Source organism: Callospermophilus lateralis, unplaced genomic scaffold (assembly GCF_048772815.1).
Source record: "Callospermophilus lateralis isolate mCalLat2 unplaced genomic scaffold, mCalLat2.hap1 Scaffold_105, whole genome shotgun sequence".
In the NCBI taxonomy this organism is placed as follows: domain Eukaryota; kingdom Metazoa; phylum Chordata; class Mammalia; order Rodentia; family Sciuridae; genus Callospermophilus; species Callospermophilus lateralis.
The window spans coordinates 3313078-3319724 of NW_027510702.1; the positions used below are offsets into that span (position 1 = coordinate 3313078).

Below are 6647 nucleotides of genomic sequence, written 5' to 3' on the forward strand. Positions count from 1 at the left end.
AGAAGGTTTTATATTTGAATCGTTAATATACTCATTTGAGAGTAATTTATTCAGGAAGGCTTTTAGATGTTAACTTCATTTCTATGTAACTACAAATATTTTGTTAAGTAGGGATATTTGTAATTATCTCTCCCAAGTAGTGCACATATATTTTTCAAGTGATATAAAAGGAAGCTTAACTTCAAAGTGAAATACACAAACTTGAGAGTTACCATTACCTAGTTATCTGATCTTGTCCATGTGTCTTTAACTCATTAAGCCTCAGTTCAATCATTTATAAACTAGAGATGACACTAATAAAATGGCTGTATGAGGCTCCATTCAAACAATTCTACACATCCGTGTCCAAGGAGTATTCTCATTCTATGTCAGGTGTCTATCTTTATAGATATAAGCATTGTGTTTTAAATATTGAAGGAAAGATATCTTACACATTGAATTAAATAATATGGGTGTGCTTGATGCTAATGGGGGAGTCTCAAAAGAAAAGAGATGAACTCCTCAGTGCTCAATTTAAAAAGTGAGACATATGAGAAGAGATGCCTGTAAGAGGTGAGAGCAGATGGAATTTCAAACAGAAAAGGATATGCTGAAATGGTCAGGATGTCTACATCTTGGATTCATGACTATATCATCGAGGACATTATAAGATTACAGGGCACTTTGAGAGCTCTTTCTAACTTTACCTCATTGGGTGGCTTGTTTTTTTTATTGTTATTTTTATAGAAAACTCTTAGTGCTAGTAATACATCAAATATTACAAAACCCAGGATATAAAAGAGATTTTGATATATAAACTTTATAAAGAAAAGTAGAAAGTTAGACAGGTTCTGTTCTTTTTAATTTATTATTTATTTTTTAATTGTGGATGGACAATGCCTTTATTTTGCTTACTTATTTTTATGTGGTGCTGAGAATCAAACCCAGGGCCTTGCATATGCTAGGTGAGCGTGCTACCACTGAGCCACAACCCTAGCCCCGAGTTGTTCTGTTCTTACAAAAATTATTAAAATTTTAAAACGTTTTGAGGTGTGTTGTCTGTTGACTTATTTTATGTGCATTGCAAACTTGTCTACAATATTATCTATGAAAGATTAGCAACATCTGTTCTTTCTGTTAACATTTTATATTTCAACTACTGAGAACTAACACCTTAACCTATCTCTTCTTAAATTTATCAATTTATTAACACATTTTAACGCTAAAATACACACATCTGTTACTCTTACTATCATCTCTTTAGATAAATTTTATTTCATTGGGATATTCTGTATTACATTTAATTTGCATTTTAAAAGTTTGAACTGCTTTTGCTATTGTTTTAAAATTTATATATAAAAATGATTTTAAAACTAAAGTAAATGGACTTAAAGGTATATGTGTTTGCCTCTAAAAGACTAACAAGGGATAATTTTTATTAAGCATTTCAATTGTATTCTTTCAAAAATTCTATGTAAATTCTTGTTGAGAATGCTATTATGGTGCTAATGGGTGTCCTGCTTTTCAGTTTCCTGCCTGCTTGAGTTTCTGCACATATCAGAGTTCTTTCTGTATTATAGCTTTGCTCAGTTTAGATATATTGACACAGATCTTCACTGTTTTGCAGGAAGAATAGGAAGACAATAATACCGTCTTATCTACCAGAGTTAGCAACCCAATGGCTATTTTTATATTAAAATTTCTTACCTCAAGACTAACTTAAAGAATCTACAGGCTGAAGGTGTTGAGGAAAAATGACTGCACAGAGCAAGACTAAAAAAACAAAACCACCCTTCAACACCAGCATTTGGGATTATGGGGAAGGCAAGTTGGAATCTAGTTTTCCTTTCTGCTATCACATGGGACTATTAACTGACATTAGTCTTTACATTTCCAGTCAGTCACTTTGTAGAATTTGTATCTGTAACAGTTAGTTTCATGCTTTCAACATAACCATTGTTTCTCTACAACTGCTACATGTTTTAAAACTGACTTTGACATTTTTTTTCTTTCTATTTTCTTTTGCTGGCCAAAGCGATACCCTTCCACTGCAACTTGATTTTCTATCTTGTTTTTCTTTGATCAATCTGCTCTGGTCATATCAATCATTTTGTTATGCAAATACCTCTCACATTTTCAGCACTTGCTTCTTCCTCAGCTAGGATTTTATAGGGTTATTCATATATTCCACCCACTTATACATTTATATTTCTATTCACATTGAGTTACCATAATATGATTGCTGAGTATCTCATCCAAAATAAAGCATTACTCTATCTTATTCTCTATCCTTTTCTCTAGTTTTGTTTTTTGAAACATCACTTATCATTACCTGACACATTTATTTATTTTCTGTGTACTTCAGCTAGGATAGAGTTATGTGAGGACACAGAGAGACTTCAATATATTCTGTTTGTTAGTATCTCATGGTGAGGAAAAAAAAGAAGCATACAGTAAGCACTAATACATAACCAAATGGATACATTTGTTCATACAATAATAAAAAAATGATAATAGCTGCTGAGTTAAATGATGCTTAGTAATTTAAGGGGCTGAGCCAGGAGGGTTGCAAATTTATGGCCAGTCTTATTATGTCAGCAAGATCTTCAGCAACATGGCAAGACACTCTCAAAATTAAAGAAAAAATAAAATTAAAAAGGACTAAAGATATAGATCAGTAATAAGGTGTTCCTGAATCCGATGGCCAGTATTGGAAAGAAATGATAATAGCTACTCAGCATTTAAATCCAATAACTAAAATAGCCTCTTCCCTGTAAACGTAGATTTATGTGATTAACAATCACTCCTCTTTCTCCCAAAAGGATTCTGATTTTCCTCCACTGAGTCACAATAGGAAATTGTGACTCAGTGGAGGAAAATCAGAATCATTTTCACATTTCCCAAATTAAAAATGTTTTTTTCTGCCTCTGCCATTCATCTGTAATGTAAGAATTGTCTCCACTAAGTGCTATTGGTAGTTTTGCTGTCCTTTCCAGCATTTATTTTGCATTATCAATGAAATCATATTTCTCCTGATCACAGAGTAATTTAAATCATACATTTGAGTATGGTGTTCTGTTCACTAAATATGTGATGGATTACTTAAATGTTTTACATTTTAACTAGCAAAAAATTTTCTCTTCCCAATCCAGATGCAGAAATAACTTTGGACAAAGGTTAATAAATCTGATAGTGGTTTCACTTATAAAAGGTGTCAATATAGTAAAAATTCTTGTTTTATACAATCGTTTTTTTTTCCTTTTATATTTTTCTGTGTTTGAGGGGGTAGGAAGTCCTATAGTTTAGAAATGCATTTTAATGTGCTGTTTTCTTATCCTTCAGCAAACTCACAGGGTGATTCTACATCCAGAAAGGGAACTAAAAGACAGGGTAAAACATGCACAACACCACTTTTATTACATCCAGGATTCATATGTTAAGATTGCATCAACCATAAAAAGGGAGAAGCAATGTTTCTCTTCATATCTTTTAATATAACCTAGATTGGGTTTTGTTGTTGTTATTATAGCAGGGATTGAGATTAAACAAAGGGCCCTTAACCAGCTAGCCACATCCCCATCCGTTTTTATTTTTACTTTTTGAGACAGAGTCTCACTACATTGCTCAGGGCCTTACTAATTTGCTGAGGCTGGTCTTGGGCTTGTGATTCTCTTGCCTCATCTTCCGGAGTTGCTGCAATTACACGCTTGTACCACCATGCATGATGTAACCTAGATTTTTACATATCATTGTTGATTTCAGATATGCTTGGGAGACAAGAAATCAGGCAAACATTTTTCAATTGTCTCTTTCTTTCTTTTTTTCTTTTCTCAGAGGCAATTGGGTTGCAGTTTGATAGAGGCATAAGACAGTATCACACATGAGACTGTGCCTGTGTATAGTGGCTATTATTTAGGTATCCTCTGGTTTCATGTGACAAAAAAAAGGTAATATTCAAAAGCAATGTGAAGCTTCCCGTTATTGAGAATTCTGGAGAATGTCTTAAGACACTAATAGACAAATATTAAAAAAAAAAAAAAAAAGATTTGAGGGTCCAGTTTCTCTCTTCCATCTTCACCTCTCCTTAGATTCCTTCTTTATTTCATGGTCCAAGATGACTAAAATAACTTCTAATCTTACTTCCCCTTGCAGCTTAACTAAAAATTAGGTATTTCCCCCAAATGTTAGGGCCCTGATATTGCTTTACTTAGAACATTTACTTTGTAAAATTTGCACTTGAAATTTTTTTGCCCTTTTCAGATAAAATATTCTACCAGATTCTTGCCCTTTTTCCAATTCAGCAATATATATCTTTCTCAAAGACCTAGAAGCAATTCCTTTGAAATGTAACCAGTAAGAAGTTCTTGTCAGGGAGGTAACCAAGAAGGAGGAGGAAGCGGTGGCGGTGGCTCTCCAGGAGGCTGCGGCGGGCGTCAGGGTGGGCTCCACGGTCCTGGCCAGGGAGTGAGGCAGGGCTGGCCTGGCTGGTGGGCTGGGTGGTGTTCAGGGGCCGCCCTACGCCTGGCTGCCCGATGTGGCTGCAGGAGCGATTCAAGGGGCTGCCAGGACTCCTGTCAAGCAGCTGGGCCCGCCACCTCTGACGCTGCTTGGCCTCCTGCTGCTGCTACACACTCCAGGGTGCGGCGAGCGCCAGGTTGCGGGAGGCCTGCGCCTGCAGCCCTGGGCCCGCTGAGAGCTGGGCGCCTAGGAGCCCTCTTCCTGCCTGGGGGCGGCCACCCACGCCTGGTGCGGCCTGCAGGATCACTGCGAGGCCGTTGCTGGGCCCAGGAGTGCAGGTCTTGGTGCTTCCTAGCCCGGAACATGACCGCCGACCGGCTGTGGGTGACTCCTGGAGAGCGGGAGCCCCACCCCCACCCCCGTGGCGCGGGACTTCCTGCCCTTCTGCATCTGCGCCCACTGAACTTGCTGGCTGAAGCTGTAGAAGCTGTGCTGCTGCTGCGGGAGGGGCTGCTGCGCAGGGTGCGCTGCCTACAGCTCGGAAGCCTGGACCCTGGCCCTTCAGCCGCCGGCCCTGAGCCCGCCTCAGCCTGGGGTCTTTTCTGGCCGTGACTATGTGTTGCTGCAGGAGGACTTTCTGTCTCACGGGGCAGACTCCACGTCTATCTGCAGTGCATTCAGCTCAACAACCCAACTCAGCAAGTGGCTGCGCTGCAGACTGTGGGGCTCACTGCAGGCAGGTCCTGAAAGCCTTCACCAGCATCCTGGAGAAGGTCGGAGATCATCAGTTCCTCCTCTACTCGGGCAGATCCACATCAATGCCCTCTCACTCAACAGGGGCACCTGGTAGTGGTGGCTGCCAAAAAGCTAGTAAACCAGCTCCAGGTGGCTCCCAAAACGCAATTGGGTGAGATGGTCCTCTGGGTGGTGTATGTCTCAGGTCCCATCAACCCCTAAGTTCTCAAAAGCAAAGCCGCTAAGGAGCTGAAGGCACTCCAGGACTTGGCCCCGAAGGAAATGCTGGAGCTCTTGGAGATGCCTGCGGTTGAGCTGCTTCCAGACTACCAGCGCCTCTGGGTGCAGCTGTTTTGCCCAGTGGTGGAAATGAAAATCACCCGACGCCCACAGACCATTAGGCCTGACCCTGAACCTGACACTCTAATACATGCTCTCCTGCTCGCCAGCCCCTCTGCTCAGTCCCTCCTTGAGCCACGGAAGCGAGACCAGCTGGAGGCCAAACTCAACTATGAAGACCACTGCTTCAGCAACCATGCCACCATGCACACCAAGAACCTGTGGCCCACCCATCTGTCCTTGGTGCAGCAGATCCTGCAGCACTCTGACCTGTGGAGGCTGATCCCCCAGAAGCGGGCTGCAAGGGCCTGATGAAGGTGGGCGCTCAGGGCGTCCTTCAGGGCATGATGCTCAGCTTTGGGGGGGCTGCAGTTCATGGAGAACCACCTGCAGTTCCAGGGCGACCCGGATGTGCTGCACAACAGCACGGCATCCGCTACAAGAACTATCACATCGACCTGACCGACGCCGAGGGCAAGCCCTACCTGCACGTGTCTGTGAAGTCCCGCAGCCAGCCCGTCAAGATCTTCGCCTATGAGGCGGGCTGCCTGGACAACCCAGTGGAGCTGACCCCGGCCTGCGGGAGCCACACCTTCTCAGTCATGGTAACATAGCCCATCAGGCCGGTGCTCCTCATCTCCACTGACCTCACACACCTGCAGGACCTGCGGCCCACGCTGCACCTCAAGGCCATTCTGGCCCTTAATGAGCACATGGCCCAGCAGGACCCAGGCTGCCCTTCCTCTTCTGGTTCAGCGTGGCCTCCTTCATCACCCTCTTCCACCTCTTCCTCTTCAAGCTCATCTACAACGAGTACTGCCCCTCTTCAGGAGCAAGGAAGACCCCAGTGTCTGAGAAACTGCGAGTCCTGCTTTCTGCCACTGTTGCATAAGACACCATCTGCTGCTACAGACAAGGGATCCTTTGGAAGCACCTACCCTTTGTGCCTGTGGGGGACAGTGACTCAGAATTGCTTATAGATGCCTGCTTGCATTGGAAGGAATAAGTGTCCCGGTGGGGAGGGAGGGGCCAGTGGACCTGTAAGCCTTCCACTCAATAAAGTGAACCTGTGCAGAGCGTAAAAAATATATATATATTGTTTTCTAGTGACTATGGTAGAGGAGTCTTAACTCAGA

At 42.5% G+C, this 6647-nt stretch overlaps 1 pseudogene; it reads left to right on the forward strand.

Moving 5' to 3' along the window:
• The first annotated feature begins 4511 nt into the window (after positions 1-4511).
• On the forward strand, positions 4512-6431 carry LOC143386125 (uncharacterized protein KIAA2013 pseudogene; annotated as a pseudogene).
• The last annotated feature ends 216 nt before the right edge of the window (positions 6432-6647 follow it).